Genomic DNA, 20,450 nt, shown 5'->3' with positions numbered 1-20,450 from the left:
TTATTTCCAATCCCCTCCCTCATCTCACTGATTTCCTTACCCAGCCAACAAGGAGGGCCTGATAGCAACACTCAACAACATTCTCAGATCTGTTAACACCAGGGCTCATCTTATTTTTTTTAACCCCCCCCATAACTTCCCTCCCACCCGCAACCCTCCCCTTTCCCACCCCCTCTCCCCTTCCATTCACATCAAGATTCATTTTCAATTCTCTTTATATACAGAAGATCAGTTTAGCCTATATTAACTAAAGGTTTCAACAGTTTGCACCCACATAGAAACACAAAGTGAAAAATACTGTTTGAGTACTAGTTAGAGCATTAAATCACAATGTACAGCACACTAAGGACAACGATCCTACATGAGGAGTAAGTGCGCAGTGACTCTTGCTGTTGACTTAACAAATTGACACTCTTGTTTATGGCATCAGTAATCACCCCAGGCTCTTGTCATGAGTTGCCAAGGGTATGGAAGCCTTTTGAGTTCACCAACTCTGATCATATTTAGACAAGGCCATGGTCAAAGTGGAAGTTCTTTCCTCCCTTCAGAGAAAGATACTTCCTTCTTTGATGACCCGTTCTTTCCACTGGGATCTCACTCGCGGAGATCTTTCATTTAGGTTTTTTTTTTTTTCCCCAGAGTGTCCTGGCTTTCCATGCCTGAAATACTCTCATGGGCTCTTCAGCCAGATCCGAATGCCTTAAGGGCTGATTCTGAGGCTAGAGTGTTGTTTAGGACATCTGCCATTCTATGGGTCTGCTGTGTATCTCGCTTCCCATGTTGGATAATTCTCTCCCTTTTTTATTCTATCAGTTAGTATTTGCAGACACTAGTCTTGTTTATGTGATCCCTTTGGCTCTTAGTCCTATCATTATGATCAACTGTGAGCAGAAATTGATCACTTTGACTAGCGAGATGGCATTGGTACATGCCACCTTGATGGGATTGAACAGGGCTCATCTTATACTAGACCTTTCTACTACTTTTGATGTTAATTCCACATTTCCATTTTGATGGTCAATTTTATGTATCAACTGGACTGGGGATGAAAGATAGCTGGATTGATTTCTGGCTTTGTCTGTGAGGGCATTTCCAGAAGAGATTAGCCCTCCCCAATGTGGGTGTCCACCATCCAATCTTCTAAGAGCTCAAATAGAACAAAAAAAGGTGGAAGGGGCAAATACTCTCATTCTTCATGAGTTAGAACTCATATTTTCTCTTGTCCTTGGACATTAGAGCTCTGGTTCTCAGCCTTTGGCCTCAGACTGAATTATACTACTGGCTTTTGTGGTTGTCCAGATGTAAATGGTGTATCTTGGAGCTTTTAAGTGAACCAATTCCCATAATAAAACTCCATCCATATATGCACACACATATACACCATTATGGAGTGAAGAGTTTCCCCAAATCCATGCATTTAAACCTCAAGGTCTTGTGTTAACAGTTAATGGAACAATGTTATTGTTTGACTGATTAGGATGGAGATCCTAATTAAAGTGGATAGGAGGTGGGGCCAGTGGGAGGCCTTTAGGCTACTAGGGCTTGCCCTCGGAAGGCAGTTCTCATGGAGGGAGCTGGTAAGCCCAGTTCAGCCTAGCTGCTTCTCCTTCTGCTTCCTGGCTCACCCTGTGACCATCCTTCTGCATGTGCTCTGCCATTGCCAGCCTCCACCAGATGTCAGACTAATGGGACTGCCTCATGCTGAAATATGAGCCTCCAAACTGTAGGCCACAGAACACCTTTTCCTTCCCAGAAGCCCTTCTTGGGTACTATGGTTCAAGTAACAAGAAGCTAATGCCTAGACCTAGTGCTTCTGTTTCCCTGGAGAGCCTTGATGTGCCCTTGTTGCCAGGATACTCTTCTCTCAGGAATTTCCTCTCACCTGTCTCACATACAGACACTGGTTTCAGTCACTCCCTTAAGCTTTGGTATGGAACAAATTAATCCCCCTGTGAAAGCTTAGAGTTTTTATAATGTAAACCAACATGTGCATACCAGTAATTTTCTACTACACAGATGAGATACCAGTCAGAATTTCTATATATTTTTTCATTGCTTTAATGTTTAGTAACTATTCACTGATGTTATTACTTTTTCTTTTCAATATTATCTTCAGTTCCCACTAATGGAGAGAGATTGATGCTAAAGAGGAAAGCTGAGAAACAAAAGCTGAGAAACAAAAAGAAGATTTTTTTTTTACCCTAGAGAAAAGTAGTTTAAAATGTCACTCATAACTATGAATCAGCTCTAGCAGTTCTAGCCTAGTACAAGGAGTCCCCACCCCCACCTTTTTTTTTTAAAGATTTACTTATTTATTTGAAAGTCAGAGTTACAGAGAGAGAGGGGAGGCAGAGAGAGAGAGAGAGAGAGAGAGGCGGCAGAGAAAGAGAGGGAGAGAGAGAGAGGGAGAGGGAAAGAGGGAGAGAGAGAGAGCACGCACGCGCGAGAGGTCTTCCATCTGCTGGTTCATTCCTTAATTGGCTGCAATGGCCGGAGCTGCGCCAATTGGAAGCCAGGAGCCAGAAGCTTCCTCTGGGCCTTCACATGCAGGTGAGGGGCCCCAGGACTTGGGCCATCTTCTACTGCTTTCCCAGGCCATAGCAGAGAGCTGGATCGGAAATGGAGCAGCCGGGATACAAACCAGCGTCCATATGGGATGCCAGCACTGCAGGAGGCAGCTTCATCTGCTATGCCACAGCACCAGCCTGGAGTCCTTCTCTTTTAAATCCAGATCTAAAGGCTGGCGTTGTGGCGTAGCAGGTTAAGCTGCCACTGGGATGCTAGCATTCCATATCAGAGCACGGGTTGGATTTCTGGCTGCTTAGCTTTTGATCCAGATTCCTGCTAAAGCACCTGAAAAACAGCAGAAAATGGTTCAATGCTTGTGCTCCTGCCACCTATGTGGGAAATGCAGATTGAATTCCAGGCTCCTGGCTTTGGCATGGCCTAGTCTTGGCAGTTGTGGGCATTTGATGAATGAACAACTGAAGATCTCTTTCTCTGTCTCTTCCTTTCTCTGTCCTCTGCCTTTCAAATAAATTAATCCTTTAAAAATGTATATTTTTTCCAAAATCTCTGCATATTCAACATTCTTCATACTCTAGTGCTATGTAAGTAGAGTTCAGTCATTTAAAAAAGTCTAATCTATAATTTTCAAATGAAATTTAAGTTTTCTGCTTTCCTGCTGCCCTCAACAGCCAAATCATTCTCATTTTTTCCTTTGATTCCTGCAATATCTGTTTGCTTTGGTACAATATAATCCATTTACCACACTGCAACATGAAAGTTTTGTAAAACAAAATTGGATTATTTCATTTCCCACGTTCAAACCCTCAAAAGATTTCTCACAGTACACAGTACATCTGTATTCCTTTTCCTATTCTACAAGGTCTTTTGTGCTCTGGCCACACCTCTCTCCTGCATTATTTTATATCCCTGTGATGTTTAAGTAACACTTGTCATTACACTGATTCTGAAGCCACTCATATGGCTGGACACATTGTTCATTCTGTGTGGAATCTCTTCTCTTAGATCTTCTCAACAATGAGGTTTCTGACACCTCATAGTAGTCATCCCTGATGTCTCCCTTTAAACAGGCCATCAGTCCCTAGTCACTCACCAAAAAACACCCTATTTTCTTCACAGCACTAGAACTCAAATTAGCTTGCTAAGCTTACTTGCTTATGCACTTATTATCTATCTCCTCCCCCGCCCCCCATAATTACAAGGTAAGTTCTGTCTTCTTTATTACTGTATTCCCATGTCTTGGCAGAGTACATACATTTAGGAGGTATGCAATAAGTATCTACTGATAAAATTAATTAAGGAATAATCAGGTGCATAGGCATTAAGGTCAAACAATCAGAAAGGCAGACTATATACAAAGAATGAACATTATACTTGTTCAGACTCCAAACACTGTAGTGAGATTTCCCCTGTGATATAGGGGAAAATTTCAGACACCCAAATAAAACTTCTCACTTCCAATAAATATGTACAAAATACTCCATGCTTTTTAGTATACATCAAAGCAAATAATAGATAAATTTGAAACTGGTTAAAATGAGAAGCTTAGAAAATAACCATGTTATGTTAGAATCGTGGCTCTGCTATTTAGCTACTTATTTGTACGACTTAGAAAAGTTAATTCAGCTTCTGTGTTCCCATCTATAAAATGGAAAAAAATGAGATTGTACTGATGTGAGATTGAAGGAGTTAAAATAGGAGAAGAACTTAAACAGTGCCAGGTACACAGTAAGTACTCAATAAATATTAATTATAACTATTATTACTTGCATACAATGAATACAACTTGTTTAATGCAAAGCATCCATGTATCTAGACATCATTGCTTTGAGTATTAGGTTTATATATTTAAGAGAAATAGAGGAAGTGATAATAATAATGATACTTAAATCATAAGATTTAAAAATTGTTAAAAATGATGTATGTAACTGAAAGGCAGTTAGAGAGAGAATGAATCTTCCATCTGCTTGTTTACTCCCCAAATGGCTGAAAGGCCTGGAACTGCATCCAGGTCTCCCATGTGAGAGCAGAGGCCCAAGTACTTGGGCCATCCTCCGCTGCTTTCCCAGGCACATTAGTAGGGGGTTGGATCAAAAGTGGAGCAGCCCCCATATGGGATGCCAGCATTGCAGATGATGGCTTATTCCGCTGTTCCACAGAGCCAGTCCCAAACTATAAGATTTATAAATAGAATATATCCTAATGCTTATTTTTCTCTTGAATGGACAAGTAATTTTTTAAAAAGTGTGGTAAAATAAACATAACATGAAATGTAACCCTTTGTAGCCATTTGTGACTACACGATTCAGAGGCAGAAAGTATATTTTCCATATTATATGATCATTTATAGAATTATTTAATCATCTCAGATAGAACTCCATATACATAAATAATACACCCTATTCTCATTTTCCCTCAAGCCCCTGGTAACCTCTGTTCTACTTTCTATACCTATGAATTTGCCTGTCTGTGGCACTTCATATAAGTAGAACCATGTAATACTTGTATTCTTGTGTTCTGTTTTTATTTTCTAGGTTCATCTGTTGTGACATGTATCAGAATTTCCTTTAAGGCTAATATTTCATCATATGAATATGCCACTTTTTAAATCAATTTATGTGTTGCTGAACATTAATCTCTACCTTTTGGCTACTGTGAATGATGCTGTTAATAAACACTGGAGTATAAGTATATTCTGAGAAGTTAAACTGCTGGATCATATGTCAATTCTATGTTTAACTTTCTGAGGAATCACCAAATTGTTTTGCACAGCAGCTGTGGCATTTTACATTCCCACCAGCAGTCCACAAGAGTTTCAATTTCTCTTCGTTCTCTCCAACACTTGTTATTTTCTAGGTTATTTATTTTGTTTTTATAGGGGCCATGCCAGTAGAAGTAAAGCTGTACTTCATGCTGGTTTTGATTTGCACTTCCCTAGTGAATGGCACAGTCTCAAGGTCTTTTCATGGGCTGTTCATCTTGGCCATTAGTATATCTTTGAAGAAATGTCCATTCAAATTCTTTATCTATTTTATATTAAGTTTTGGGATTTTTGTTGTCAAGACTTTTTACATATTTTGCACAGGAATGTTTTATTAGATGTATGATTTGCAAATATTTTCTCTCATTCTGGGGGATTCTTGATAGTGTCCTTTGGTGTACAAAAGTTTGTAAATTTTATGGTCTAATGTATCAATTTTTTTCTTTTGTTGCTTGTGCTTTCTGTGTCATTTCTAAGAGAATAATGCCAATTCCAAGCTCATAAAGATTTTCTCCTGGGTTTTCTTTGAAGAGTTTTATAATACTTAGATCTTTACTCCATTTTTTTTGTATATGGTGCAAGGCAAAGATTTAACTTTACTACTTCCTATGTCTATACCCATTTTTGTTCTAATGAGTTCTATAATGTAGGAAAATGGCTGAAATGGCTATATATACATTGTATATGTCTATGGAAAGCAATTAAAATTGCATTTAAAGTTTCATTTGGATATGGACCATAAAATAAAACAATATATCTGTTTGTAGAATTTTAAGCAATCAACTTCCAAATATCTCACACAATAATTTGAGATAAATGTCTAATATTTTAAACTACTGTAGTCAAAACTTTTTACAGGGGTGGTGCTGTGGCATAGTGGGTGAGGCTGTTGCCTGTGATGCAGGCATCGCATATGGGCACCGGTTTAAATCCTGGCTACGCTACTTCTAATCCAGCATCCTGCTAATGGCTTGGGAGATACAGTGGAAGATGACCCAAATGCTTGGGCCCCTGCCACCCACATGGCAGATCTGGAAGAAGCTGACTCCTGGCTTTAGCCTGGCCCAGCCCGGACTGTTGTGGCCTTCTGGGGAGTGAACCAGTGGATGGAAGCGCGCTCTCTCTCTCTTTCTCTCTGTAGCTCTTTCAAATAAAAATAAACAACAACAACAACAAAAAACTTCTACCCATTCTGGAATATTATCTTTATGGCATATATGAAATTAGCTTTTATGTTGCTATATTTTGAAAAATTCATTTGCAGCAATAATAAATATAAAAGCATCAATACATTATTCTAAATTATAGATATTTTAAATAGCACCAGTGAAGTGATTTCTGTTTTTTTACTTTTTAAAGATTTATTTACTTATTTATTTATTTCTTTGAAAGGCACAGCAAGAGATAGAGAAAGGGGGGGGGGAGGAAGGGAGGAAGAAAGGGAGAAAGAAAGAGAGAAGGAAGGAGGAAGAGAGAATTTTCTACCCATGGGTTCACTCTGCAGATGGCTACAGTGGCTGTGACTGGGTTAGTTAGAAGTCAGGAGCCAGGAAATCATCCTGATCTCCCACATGGGTGATAGAGGAGCAACTACATGGACCATCAACCACTGGTTTCTCAGGTCCATTATTAGGCAGCTGCATCAGAAGCAGAGTAGCTGAGACTCAAACAAACACTCTGGAATGGGATGTCAGTGTTTCAAGAAGTAGCTTAACCTACTGAACCACAAAACCAACCCTTTTCTGGTTTTACTTTATGGTCAATATAATCTACATGATTAGCTAAATGCAGTTTTGTTAGTAGATAAACTCAGTAAGCTTTTAGAATATAAAATCAACATAGAAATATCAGCAGTGTTTCTTTACACTAACAGTGAACTTCCCAAACAAGAAATCAATTACAACAGCTACAAATAAAATACTTGGGTTTGCAAGATTAAGGAATTATGTACTAAAACTACAAAACACCACTGCAAGAAATTAAAGATGATGCAAATAAATGGAAAGATATTTCATGTTCATGAATTTGGGAATTAATATTGTTAAAATGCCCATATTACCGAAAGCAATAGACTCAATGCAATCTATCAAAATTGTAATGACATTTTTGATAGAAACAGAAAAAAAACAACCTTAAAATTCTTATGGAACCTCAGTAGACCCCAAATAGCTAAAGCAGTTTTGAACAAAAAGAACAAAGCTAGACACATCACAAAATCCATTTAAAGGTCTAGCAAAAGGCTATATACTAATCAGAAAAACTAGGTATTTGACCTAGCTGCTAAAATTCTGGTTACGATATCTGCATCTCACATTGGAGTACCTGGGTTCTATAATTGGCTCTGGCTCCTGGCTACAGCTTTCTCCTAACGCAGACCCTGTGAAGCAGTGTTGGTAATTGTATATGGTGGAGTCAAGAATGCACAATGGAGAAAGGACAGTCTCCTCAATACACAGTGGTGAGAAAACTGGGTATTCACACACTAAAGAATGAAATTAGACTCCCTATCTCACACCATATAACAATATTCAATTCAAATGTGTGAAAGAATTAGATGTAAGATGTGAAAATATAAAACTACTAGAAGAAAACCAGGAAAAAGCTCCATATCAGTCCAGGCGACACATTTTTTTGGGGTGTAATACCAGAAGCTCAAGTAACAAAAACAAAAACAGACAAATAAGAGTAATAAAATGAAAAAGCTTCTGTATAGCCAATAAATAATCAACAGAGTGAAGGGATAACCTAAGAAATTGGAAAAAAATACTGGCAAAGCATAAAGGGTTAATATTCAAAATACATAAGGAACTCCAACAATTCAATAATAAAACAAGCAGCTAGGGTAAAGGACTTGGCTATTTCTCCAGATAAAACATACAAATATCCAACAAATATACATGAAAAATGTTCAATATCACAAATAATCATAGCAATGCAAATTAAAATCACTATGAGAAATCAAGTCGCACCTTTCAGAATAGCTATAATCAAAACATGAAATGTAAGTGCTGACAAAGACATGGAAAACAGAGAAAGCTTCCATATTGTTGGCAGGAATTTAAAATAGTGTAGTTATTATGGAAAACAGTATGGAGATGCTTCAAAAAATTAAAAATAGAACTAGATACGATTCAGCAATTATATTACTGGGCATATATCCAAAGGATATAAAATCTGAACATCAGGAGATATGTTCAGTCTCATGTTCAAGGCAGCATTATTCAAAATATTCAAGATATAAAACTGCCCTAAGTGTCAGTCAATGGATGAATGGACAATGATAATGTGATAAACACAGCAGACACAATCTTAAAGAACTGCCATCTGCAACAACATGATGACTCTAGAGGATAATATGTTAAGAGAAAATACCATGCACATAAAGACAAATAACACATGAATTCACTTATAGATGGTATGTAAAAAAGTTAATCTTGGGGTTGGTATAGTGGTACAGTGTGTTAAGCTGCCACCTGCCACACAGGCATCCCATGTGAGTGCAGTTCTGAGTCCTGATGCTCTACTTCTGATCCAGTTCCCTACCAATGTGCCTGGGAATGCAGCTGAAGATGATCCAAATCCTGGGACTCTTGCCACTCACATGGCATACCTGGATGGACTTCCAGGCTCCTGGCTTGGGCCCAGCCCAGCTTCAACTGTTGTGCCATTTGGGAAGTGAACTAATAAATGGAAGATCTCTTCCTCTCTCTGTCTCTCCCCTTCTCTCTGTAACTGAATTTCAAATATATATAATATACAATTTATAATATATAATTTAAATATTTTATAAATAATTTTATACTTATAAAATGTATATATTATAAATATATATATGTATATGTATATATGTACATATATTATACAAATATATATACATATATATGATATATATACTTAAGTTGCTTTTGTAGAAGCAGAGAGCAAATTGGTGGTTACCAGAGGCTGATAAGTTTGACGATTAGTGACAAGTCAGTCAGAGGATAAAATAACTCAGTTAGACAGGACTAATAAGTTCATGAGGTCTATTGTACCTTATATGACTAAAGTTAATAACAATATATTATATACATGAAAATTGCTAGGAGAATAGATTTTATTGATCTCACCACAAAAAGTGAATTATTAAGTAACACATATGTTAAATATATTTATTTAGCCATTCCACAATTTATACATACATCAATACACTGTATTGCTTATCATAAAATACAAATTTTACATGTCAAACAGAAATAATGTGGCTATGAAATGGTCATAATTCATATGGAAACACAAGAGACCCCAAATAGTTAAAGTAAAGCAATCTTAAACAAGAAAAACAAAGCAACAGGCATCACAATATCAGATTTTAAGAAATATTACAGTGTAGTTATAATAAGAAGATCCTGATAATGGCACAAAAATAGACATGTACACCCATGGAAAAGGATATAAACCTCAAAAATTAATTCATGCATTTTCAGTCAACTAATCTTTGACAAATGACCTATAATCAATCCCCAGAGAAAGGACAGTCTCTTCAATTAATGGTGCTGGTAAAATTGGAAAATTGGATCTATGCTTTCAGAAGTATGAAACAAGATCCCTGCCTTATACCTTATGTAAAAATCAACTCAAAAATAGATCAAGAATCTAAATCTATGACCTGATACCATTAAATTGGTAGAGGAAAAGATAACGGAAACTGCAATATGTTAGCTAGACAAAGACATCTTAGAAATGTCTCCAGAAGCACAGGCAATAAAAACAAAAATAGACAAATAGGATTACATCAAGCTAAGGAGCTTCTGCAGTGCAAAGGAAATACTCAACAAAGTGAAAGGGCAACTAGAAAATGGGAGAAAATAGTGGCAAACTATGAAACTGATAAAGGATTAATATCAAGGATATATAATGTGCCTAAGATACTCAACAATAGCTAAACAAATAATCCAGTTAAGAAACAGGCAAAACACATGAACAGGCATTTTTCAAAGGTTGAAATACAAATTGCCAACAGACACATGAAAAAATGCTCAGCAGCACAAGCCATCAGAGAAATGCAAATAGAAACCACAATGAGGTTTCACCTCACCCTAGTTAGAATGGCTATCATCCAAAAATCAAAGAACAGTAAATGCTTATGAAGATGTGGAGCAAAAGGTACCCTAATGCATTGTTGGTGGGAATGTAAACTAGTATAGCCATTATGGAAGATGGTATGGAGAGTCCTCAGAAATCAGAAAACAGGTATACCGTATGACTCAGCCATCCAGCTCCTGGGAATGTATTCAAACAAAAAGAATTCAGCATGTGAAAGAGTTATCTGTATCCCCATGTTTATTGCAGTTCAACTCAAAATAGCTAAGATAGGGAATCAACCCAGACGTCCATCAATCGATGACTGGGTAAAGAAAATATAATATATAAATACACACACACACACACACATACACCCACACTACGGAATGCTACTCAGACATAAAAAATAATGAAATCCTATCTTTTGCAACAAAATGAGTACAAATGGAAACCATTAGGCTTAGTGAAATAAGCTAGTACCCAAAAAACAATATCACATTTTTCTGATTTGTGGCAGTTAATATGGAATACAAAAAATACGAATAAGAACGAAACAGACATCTTGTGATATGATTGTTGTTTTTAGTGCTTATTTATACTCCTGTTGAACTGTGGTACTCCTACTTTTTACTTGTTGAATATTATGGTTAGTGGTAAATTAAGCCTGTGATTATAGAATGGTTTGAAAGGATGTCTTTGACAAATTAAGAAAAAAAATGAAGTAAGGAGAGGGACTAAGGGAAGGGGAGGGGAAGGAAGGGAAGTATGGTTATCTTACCTATGAAATACATCAAATCTGCTCTTTAAATTAATAAAAAACATTCAGTTCCCTCTTTATATAAATATTCATGCATTTAACAATATTAATTTATATATTTGTTTGAAAGGCAGAGTGACGGGGAGGAAGGGGAGATCTTTTGAGCTGCTAGGACTTGAATCAGCACTCCAATATAGGGTGCCAGAGTGGTAAGCAGTGGCTTAACGCAGAGCTACAATGCCAGCTCCCTGTTGCACATATAAATGTGTGCTATTAAGTGATCTATAAGTTTCTATCTATTAATCTCTCTATAAGGCATGAAAATATTATACAATTAATAAAAAGGGTATGGTATTTTATTGCCTATAAGCAGATTTAATATTTCACTACTCTATTAAAAGATTTTAGGTAATTACTCCAGTATAAGGAACAAAAGAATCAAGAAATGATTGAGATGTTTTATGAGAAGTAATGCTTTTGATCAACTAGAACAATATGATTCATATTAGAATGGTTCACATTAACATAAGGAGGAAATGAAGAGAGAATATAATATAGGAATAATGCAATAGTACACCTAGGTAATATTTAGAAAAAATGTTAGATATCCACACAGAGTCCTTCAAAGATTTTGGCTGAATTCTTGCACTACCATTTAGTGTGCATAGGGAAGTTACTAAGCCACTTTAGCCCTCATTTATATAGTGATGAGATCAATACTTGTTTTGTATTTACATACAGTAAAGCTTATAGCATACTCAACAAAATTCTTAGCCTGTGTTAACAATTCAGCAATTTTTCTATGATTGTGATGACAAGAAAGCATGGTCTATTTTTTTTTTTTTTGTCAATAATTGTCTTGCTTCTATTCTGAAGGCAATGCAGTATGGTATTTATCTTTGCAATAAGATGTTTATATATAAAATGAAGAGAATAATTTTCTGAGAAGGAATTTTTTTATTTTTTAGAAAGCTTTTATTTAATAAATATAAATTTCATAGGTATCGCTTTTGGAATATAGAGGTTCTTCCTCCCATACCCGCCCTCCCACCCTCAAACTGCCCCACCTCCTACACCCTCTCCCATTCCATTCTTCATTAATTTCATTTTTAATTATCTTTATTTACAGAAGATCAACTCTATACTAAGTAAATTTCATAAGTTTATACCCACACAGATACATAGTATAAAGTACAGTTTAAATCTCACAGTACAACTTATTAAGGATGGAGGGTCCTAAATGAGAAGTAAGTGCCCAGTGACTCCTGTTGTTGTTTTAAAAATTGACACTCTTTATTTCAGGCATGGAAAGCCAAGACACTCTGGCAAAAAGATCTCTGTGAGTGAGATCCCAGTGGAAAGAACAGGTCTTCAAAGAGGGAGGTGCCTTTCTCTGAAGGGAGGAGAGAACCTCCACTTTGACTATGACCTTGTCTAAACAAGATAAGAGTCGGAGAACTCAAGGGGCTTCCATAGCCTTGGAAACTCATGACTGGTGCATAGGGAGATTACTGATGCCATAAACAGGAGTGTCAATTTGTAAAGTCAACAACAGGAGTCACTGTGCACTTACTCCTCATGTAGGATCTCTGTCCTTAATGTGCTGTACACTGAGGCTTAATGCTATAACGAGTACTCAAACAGTATATTTCACTTTGTGTTTCTATGGGGGAGCAAACGATTGAAATCTTTACTTAATGTACACTAAACTGATCTTCTGTAAAAAAAAAAAAAAAAAAAAAAAGAAATTATCAATTCCCAACTTGACTCTCACTGGGATTAAACATGACAATAGGTCTGATCTGATTTCATCATCATTTAAAAAAAAAATCATCTATTATTTTTCACTTTATGTTTCTGTGTGGGAACAAACTGTTGAAATCCTTACTTAAGGTATACTAAGCTGATCTTCTGTATATTAAGATAATCGAAAATGAATCTTGATGTGAATGGAAGGGGAGAGGGAGTGGGAAAGGGGAGGGTTGTGGGTGGGAGGGACGGTATGGGGGGGAAAGCCATTGTAACCCATGAGTCGTACTTTGGAAATTTATATTCATTAAATAAAAGATAAAAAAAAAATTGACACTCTTATTTATGACATCAGTGATCACCCGAGACTTGTCATGAGCTGCCAAGGCTATGGAAGCCTATTGAGTCCACAAATCCATCAGTATTTAGACAGGGCCATCAGTAAAGTGGATGTTATCTCCTCCCTTCAGAGAAAATACATCCTTCTTTGATGGCCCCGAGAAGGAAAAATTTTAAGAGAATGCTGTACATTTTTCTAAACAAAAACACAGCAAACTTTTAGAGCTTTTATCTGAGAAATAATATATTCCAACTGTCTCGTTTAACCAGACTCTACAGCAAAGGGAAGATGGTATAAACACTGTCAAATAGGGTACACATTTATAATAAGCAAATTTACTAAACCTCAATATTCCAAAGTTTCACAACCTTCTTTTGAGAGGGTGTGAGATCACTCCAATAAAAAGAAGTACAAAATGTAAATCCCTGTACCACAAAACCCACCCACCAACAAAGAAAGTTTTAAATGGATAATTAAGCTTAGTAACTCAAAGCATGTTTCATAACCTAAGAATCTATCATTTCTAGCTTCTATCATCACTACTTCTTTTAAATCCAACACTTTTTTAAATTCAACAATCTTTGAGTCCAGATGTGTCTTTTTCATTGTTTTTTCCTTTATAAGACTGAACATCTGCTGGAAGACATCTTGGTAGCTCAAAACAGCCAATGAACTAATGTTTTTGAAAAATAAGCCTAGTCCTATAATAGGAGAAAATATCAAGGTGGCCTTCTTCCAACAGAGGTTTTATGCCCTAAGGATATTTGTCACAATAGCTGACATGTAAAGTAATAGGTAAGTTTTTTCAAGCCCTAGCTTTGCTGAGAACTTTATGGACCCTGCTTTTTAAAATTCTTTCAAACATTTTGTGAGGAAAGTAGTATCTCCATTTTAGAGATGAAAAAGGTAAGGCCAGCGCAAGTAAGTTGAAGAAAAGAGATTAAGCCCTTACAAATAAAAAGTACTAACTTTAAAAAGGCTTCCAATAATAGGAAGAGCTAATTATAAGTTGGTAATTTACACTAAAAACTTTCTTTCACTAAAGTCACACTTTAACATGGAGTTCATCATCTAAATTGACAGAGAAATGGATGACTCAATTTGTAAACTTTCATAATAATTTTTTTTAAACACTGGAAATGGCAAGGAGCTGGATTAATGAAATATGATTCTTTCTTTATTTTCACACAGTGGAAACAGTAAGTGAGAAAAATGACTTATGTGATTTTAGTACTTTATTATTTCTGGAGGGGCTAGTTTCTGATCTTTTTTGTTAGAATCTGTCTATAGTTATCTGTCTGTTGGTGTAGCTGTTTATCTGTATCACACTCTATCTCTGTGAGGTACTATTTCCATGAATGTTATTAACAACACAAACTGTACTAGAGAAGTATGTAAACCAATTTGGAGACAATAAATCCAATTAGCTCAAAAAGCATACTCCCAAAAATCCTTAAGAGCCAACATCAATCTTATTTATTTAGAGAAACACGTTGACTCTGATTCCTGCAAGATTATTTTAGTTCCAGATGAGTAAAAATCCAGAGTGGGACAATAGTTCTTAAATAAACAGTAAAAAGGTACAGTTTCAATATGTGTTGCGTAAAAAGAATCAATGGCTATGGAAACCTTCAAGAGTTGATGCATATTTCTTTCTACAGTATAACTCACTAAACCAGAGAATGAACTGTTTAAGGAAAAAAATTAACATAAGAATTGTTTAATTTAAACATTGCAGGTAAAGGGAAATGTGTGTAGAAATAGATCATTATCTGACAAAGACTGCTTGATTGCCAACTATGATTTTTACACTGAAAGTCTTTTGAGATAATGTTAGGAGATTCAAAAAATATGGTCAGATGGGACCAACTTCATATGAAAGAAAGGACGCTTAAAATATTTACTAGTGACAATTTCAATATGGTAGTCTGGGATGAAATTTTCATTTTAACAACCCCCCACCCCCCAACACACAACAAAAGAAACACACACACATGCCTACACACACACACAGACACACACAAACTCTTAGAAAATATATTTTATTTCAGGAATTGAATTTTTTGAGATGGTCTTTTGAGATGGACATTTTCAAAAACTGCAGCTAGATTTCTGATTTTCCTGAAAATTTTGGTATTAACATCAATTATTTCCTTTCAGAAAAAATAGAATATATAAAGGTTTAAAAATATTTCTAACCATTTCTTTAAACAGTTCATATGCCCTATCCTGTACAGTTATCTAAAAGCACACAATGTCTGCGTAGAGCCTGCAGGTAAAAAGAATGGGAAATAGGGACAATTGCATTGCAACAGTGAAGTAAATAATGATCCCAAGGATGACTTTTGGACACTGCACACTGAGGCATCCAGAAGCCTCCATATATGTTTAACTCCCTCCTTCCCAGATCAAAAGCTTCATTTCTGAGCTTATTTTGTTTGTATGCTTTCATTCTGAGGCTCACTCTTCAGGTCCTCTGATTTCTCCCTTTTTCTAGGGTAATCAATATCTCTTTCATTGGCTCCTGCAAATCTGCCTAGAGATGAGTCTCCCATCCTTATCTCTATAAACTTTCATTCTCCCTCCACCATTATTTTTTCACCTTTTAATTTCCTCCAGGAGATGTCTAATTAATATATCCCAAAGGCAATTAAAGTTGTGCAAAAATATATCCACTTTAATCTATATCCTTGTATCACAATAGAGTTAGAATTAATTCCACTTCTCGTCACTCTTTCCAGTGGTTTACATTTCTGCCAAATCCTACCTGCAAAATACATCTGGACTCAATCTCCTCCTTTCCATTCCCCTATTCTATGATTCAATGCCTCATGTTTCACCTAAATTACTAGAGATATTCCTAATAATTCCCCCAATTCATTTTTCTCATGTACAAACGCATATATTCTTCACATTGCTGCTATAGTTACTGCCCTATAATGCAGTATTATCATGCCATTCTCTCATCAGAAACATATTTGATTTCACAAATAGCATCTGGATAAGCTAGAATGTTTCAGAGTCCAGAAAGGACTGTGGAGATAAAGCTATTCTAGTGCATATTAGTGGGATAACTTTTCCATAGTCATAAGTCACTAAGTAAGAGAGCTAGGCCCTGACTCCTTCCCACATTACATCAAATTTTATTTCTAAATTTGACTTTTGGTTTATAAATTGAGATATTTCTTTTTAAGTTTAAATCAGGCAATCTTTAAATGCTCTTTTCACTCGTATGTCTACATCATAAGGAATATGTGAGGGAAAATATGATCCAGACTTGAGAACAAGTCAATAAAAATGCTTTACTGGACAGATCTCATTGAGAACAACATTGTTGATGTCAGTGGAAAAATGCATTGACTGCTAACTTCCATTCTACCAAATGTAACATACTCATTCAGAATGGCTAGAGATGGAATCATTACTACAACAGGCAGCAGAAAGACAGTCATTCATCACTTCTGGATTTGAGAACTTCAGAAATAATTTTCCACCTAATTTTTAAAATATTTATTTTTATTTATTTGAAAGGCAGAATCACAGAGAAGAAGAGGAAGAAGAGGAAGAAGAGGAAGAGGAGGAGGAAGAAGAGGAGGAGGAGGAAGAGGAGAAGGAGGAAGAAGAGGAGGAGGAAGAAGAGGAGGAGGAGGAAGAGGAGAAGGAAGAGGAAGAGGAGGAGGAAGAGGAGGAGGAGGAGGAGGAAGAGGAGGAAGAGGAGGAGGAAGAGGAAGAGGAAGAAGAAAGAGAGAGAGAGAGAGAGAGAATGAATGAATCTTCCATTCATTGGTTTACTTCCTAAATGGCTGGGGCTGGGCCAGGACGAAGCCAGGAGCTCAGTGCTTCCTCTGGATCTCCCACGTGGGTGCAGGAAGTCAAGTACTTGGGACATTTTTCTGCTGCTTTCCCAGGTGTGTTAACAGGGATCTGGATCAGAAGTGAAGCAGCTGGGTCTTAAATTTGTGCCTATATGGTATGCCAGCTTCACAGGCAGAGGCCTAACCTCCTATGCCATAATGCTGGTCCCACTACCTAAATTGTTTTGAATCATTTTAATTTTTTCAAAAGACAGAGAAAGACAGACACTTTCCATCTGCTGGTTCACTCCGCAAATGCCCACAACAACCAGGGTTGGGCAGGCCAAAGCAGGAGATGGGAATTCAATCCAAGTTTCCCACATGGGTGGTAGTGATCCATGTACTTGGCTAATCAATGCTGCCTCCCAGAGTGCACAGTAGTAGGAAGGTAGAGGCAGGAATAGAGCCTAAACTAAACCCAGGTGCATCCCAAGTGGCATCTTAACTACTAGGCCAAATGCTTGCCCCTTGGAAAGATTCTTATAAAACTCATTTGTAGCAGGGTGTGCCTACTCAACAGCATATGGTATGATGCATTGGTTAGCTAAGCATAAGAAAAAAAAAAACCAGAGCATCTGTGCATCTACATTTTCAAATTTTAATAGCCAATTAGAATTTCTATGTAATATTTATAGCTCTGTAAAACTCAGGTAATGAATATAATCATTTTCCCCCTCTGGAGAAGATAGGCTGTTATATAACAGAAATGAGAGCATATATTCTATTCATTTGCTGCCTTAAGGAACTTACAAAGAAAGGTGTTGGTTTGAAGCTTACCATCCACTCTGGATAGAAAGAGAACAGAGATTCTAGTGCTATGTACCTATAATAAAATGCAGTGATTCCATGCAATATTAAAAAACACCACATTTGAATGATATCATCAGGAATGGGGCTATTTTATTAAATAATTTTTCCAATTAATAGATGATTATTTTTTGTTTTGCAAAACTTAACTATTTTGATGGCTATATGAAAATGTATTTTAATTTCCTTAATTTCAATTTACAAAAGGTGATTTTAATGATCCAGGATCATAATTAAGATTGCAGAACTGTTTTGTGCAGTTATAGTATATAAGAGCTGTGGAGGTAAGGCTCTAGGTTCTTTGCTGATATACCTGCCTGGCTTTCCCGGTACACTCTCTTCATTAAAATTCATGAGCATACTTACTGCCAATCTCTATCTCATGTCTGCAATTCTTATGGGAAGACCCAACCATCTCCAGAATCATATTTTCAGCAGAGCCAACCAGAAAAGAGCAATAGTGATGATGGAAGCTGATTCTTTGTACTACACAATTCTCCAGTAGGATGTTTCCTCCCAATTTGGTTATGGTTTGATCACCAGTCCTTAAAGAAAGGAAGATCAATCTTTTCCTATAACACTGCCTCACAGAAAATGAGGTCTTCAATTATAACATGACTTTACAGCCAGATCAATTCTGTTATGAGCACAGTATATTGACAGAAGTCCTTTTTTAAAATCAAATTAAGGCAGAGATGGGAAGTTTTACTGATGACTACCAAACTTTATAGAAAGGTTGTACAAAGTATTCACCATGTTTGACCTTACCTAGAAGGACATAATTCTCATGGGTACATTCTTAACCCATGGGGAAGGACAAAAAGTGGCAGAACATGACCATGACTATAGATTTCAAGCTCAGGCTGCCTCTGATATTGGAAGGATACACAAAAAATTAGTGACAGAACAGACCACCACCTTGGCTGACTTCCTAAAGGCTTCCTCCACCTTCTAGCATAATCAAGAAAAAGAAGTGGGTAGAGGAGAAGGAGGAAAGAGCTAGGCAGAAGGAGCTATGAAAGGATAGGTGGCAGGCTCAGCTGATAGCAGCCTTACATGGTGACCTGCCTCAGGGAAACTTGATAAGGCCAGTCTTTACTCAAATAGCAACTGTCCTCAATGCAGGAAGCCAGAGCATTGGTCAAGTAACTGTCTTGACAAGAGCTCGCCTCCACAGAAGTCTTGCCAGCTCTGCTAAATAATTAGGCCACTGGAAATGTAAATGCCCTGAGGACTGAAGCACTCTTGGATGAGAATTACAGACCCCGCTGGACCTAAGCTGAGGAAGCCTTTTGCTCTACCCAGTGCACAAGTCAACCATCACTATTGAGGGGATGGAGCTAGGTCACTGACATTGTAGGTAGGGCCATGGATCTTTCTTTTAGATACAGGATCCCCTGACTCTGTTCTAACGTCCTAATAGGGCCAGCTCTCCTTATAGTTCAGCAAGGTAATGGGAGTAAATGGGTACCTTCCCTAAAGAGATTGACATATCACCACCTTATACAGTCTTTGGGGTCAGACCATATTTTCCCAACAGTTCATTGCAATGGCTGAATGTTTCAACCCTTTGCTGAGAAAGGACATTCTAAACAAGTTAGGAACCTGTGTAACTTTCTCCACATATGAGGACAGGTAGATTTCCATCACTTCCTATGTTACCCCAGACCTTCAAGTACCCAAAAGGTAAAGATAGATCTGCAAGTCAACTCACAGGTATGGGCCTCATACATAATGCTTGCCTTAGACATCCTAGTGGCTGCTCCTGGGGGTGTCTGTGCCATTCTCCAAGAACATTAGTTTTGGGTCAATTAAACTGGACAGTTCAATACCATATACAATATTTCTTGGATCAGGCCAGGCAACTCCAGGATCAATCAGTCTTCACAGGGTTGGAACTTTTGGTCTCATATCTGGCCATAGAAATCCTGGTTATTTCCTTCCTACATACCCCAGTACTATAACTTCCATACTACTTCTCTTTGAACCATGGGTCTTTAATGGTCTCATCCATTTTGTGCCTAACAGAAGACAAGTCATCCAGTTCCAAATGGTCCTGAGACAGTGCTTCTAGTATATCTACCTGGATGATCTGACCAGATCTGTGGACCACACAGGATCATCTTTTCCCAAACCACCTCCAAACACTATAGAGTAGATGGCAAGAGAATACCCATAGCCAGCTCCATGCCCCTTTGCCAGCTTGAAGAAGCTATAGAAGGCAGACATTAACTCATGATATCCTCACAAGAGTTATCAGTTACTCTTTTTTTTTCTTACTTAAGCTTTTTTCAGTTTATTTACTTTGAACTGACAAGTTAGCAAAATGTAAACCATAGAGAATTCTGAAACAATTTTAAATCATTTGAAATTATCTTCAAGTATTTTGTGCTGGATTTAATAATTCCACATACTTAATCCAGAGAATTTATCATAAAACTGCTTGAAATTTATAATTCATTTTAACAGATTCATTGTGATTTGTAGACAGAATTCTAAGAACATCATGATATTCCTTTCCTCCCTCTCAGATCTGTGGACCCTCCCACCCTCTTTCCTTGAGTTATACTCTTGAAAGGGGAAATATTAGAAAGA

At 37.0% G+C, this 20,450-nt stretch overlaps 1 protein-coding gene and 1 long non-coding RNA gene across 2 annotated transcripts in view; both read right to left on the bottom strand.

Moving 5' to 3' along the window:
* CAMK2D (calcium/calmodulin dependent protein kinase II delta) overlaps positions 1-20,450 on the bottom strand; it is a gene marked incomplete in the record, with an annotated part of 312,777 nt that overhangs the window by 103,339 nt on the left and 188,988 nt on the right.
* The window catches only part of LOC138843509 (uncharacterized), a 56,396-nt gene that overhangs the window by 8,102 nt on the left and 27,844 nt on the right, over positions 1-20,450 (bottom strand). Inside the window, exon 2 of the long non-coding RNA XR_011378301.1 lies at positions 1-20,425. This exon is cut by the window's left edge and continues 8,102 nt beyond it. This is a non-coding gene — a long non-coding RNA (uncharacterized lncRNA). The remainder of the gene's footprint in view (positions 20,426-20,450) is intronic.

The sequence above is a fragment of the Oryctolagus cuniculus genome, chromosome 8 (genome assembly GCF_964237555.1).
Source record: "Oryctolagus cuniculus chromosome 8, mOryCun1.1, whole genome shotgun sequence".
In the NCBI taxonomy this organism is placed as follows: Eukaryota; Metazoa; Chordata; class Mammalia; order Lagomorpha; family Leporidae; genus Oryctolagus; species Oryctolagus cuniculus.
This window is presented reverse-complemented; position numbering and strand designations above follow the sequence as displayed.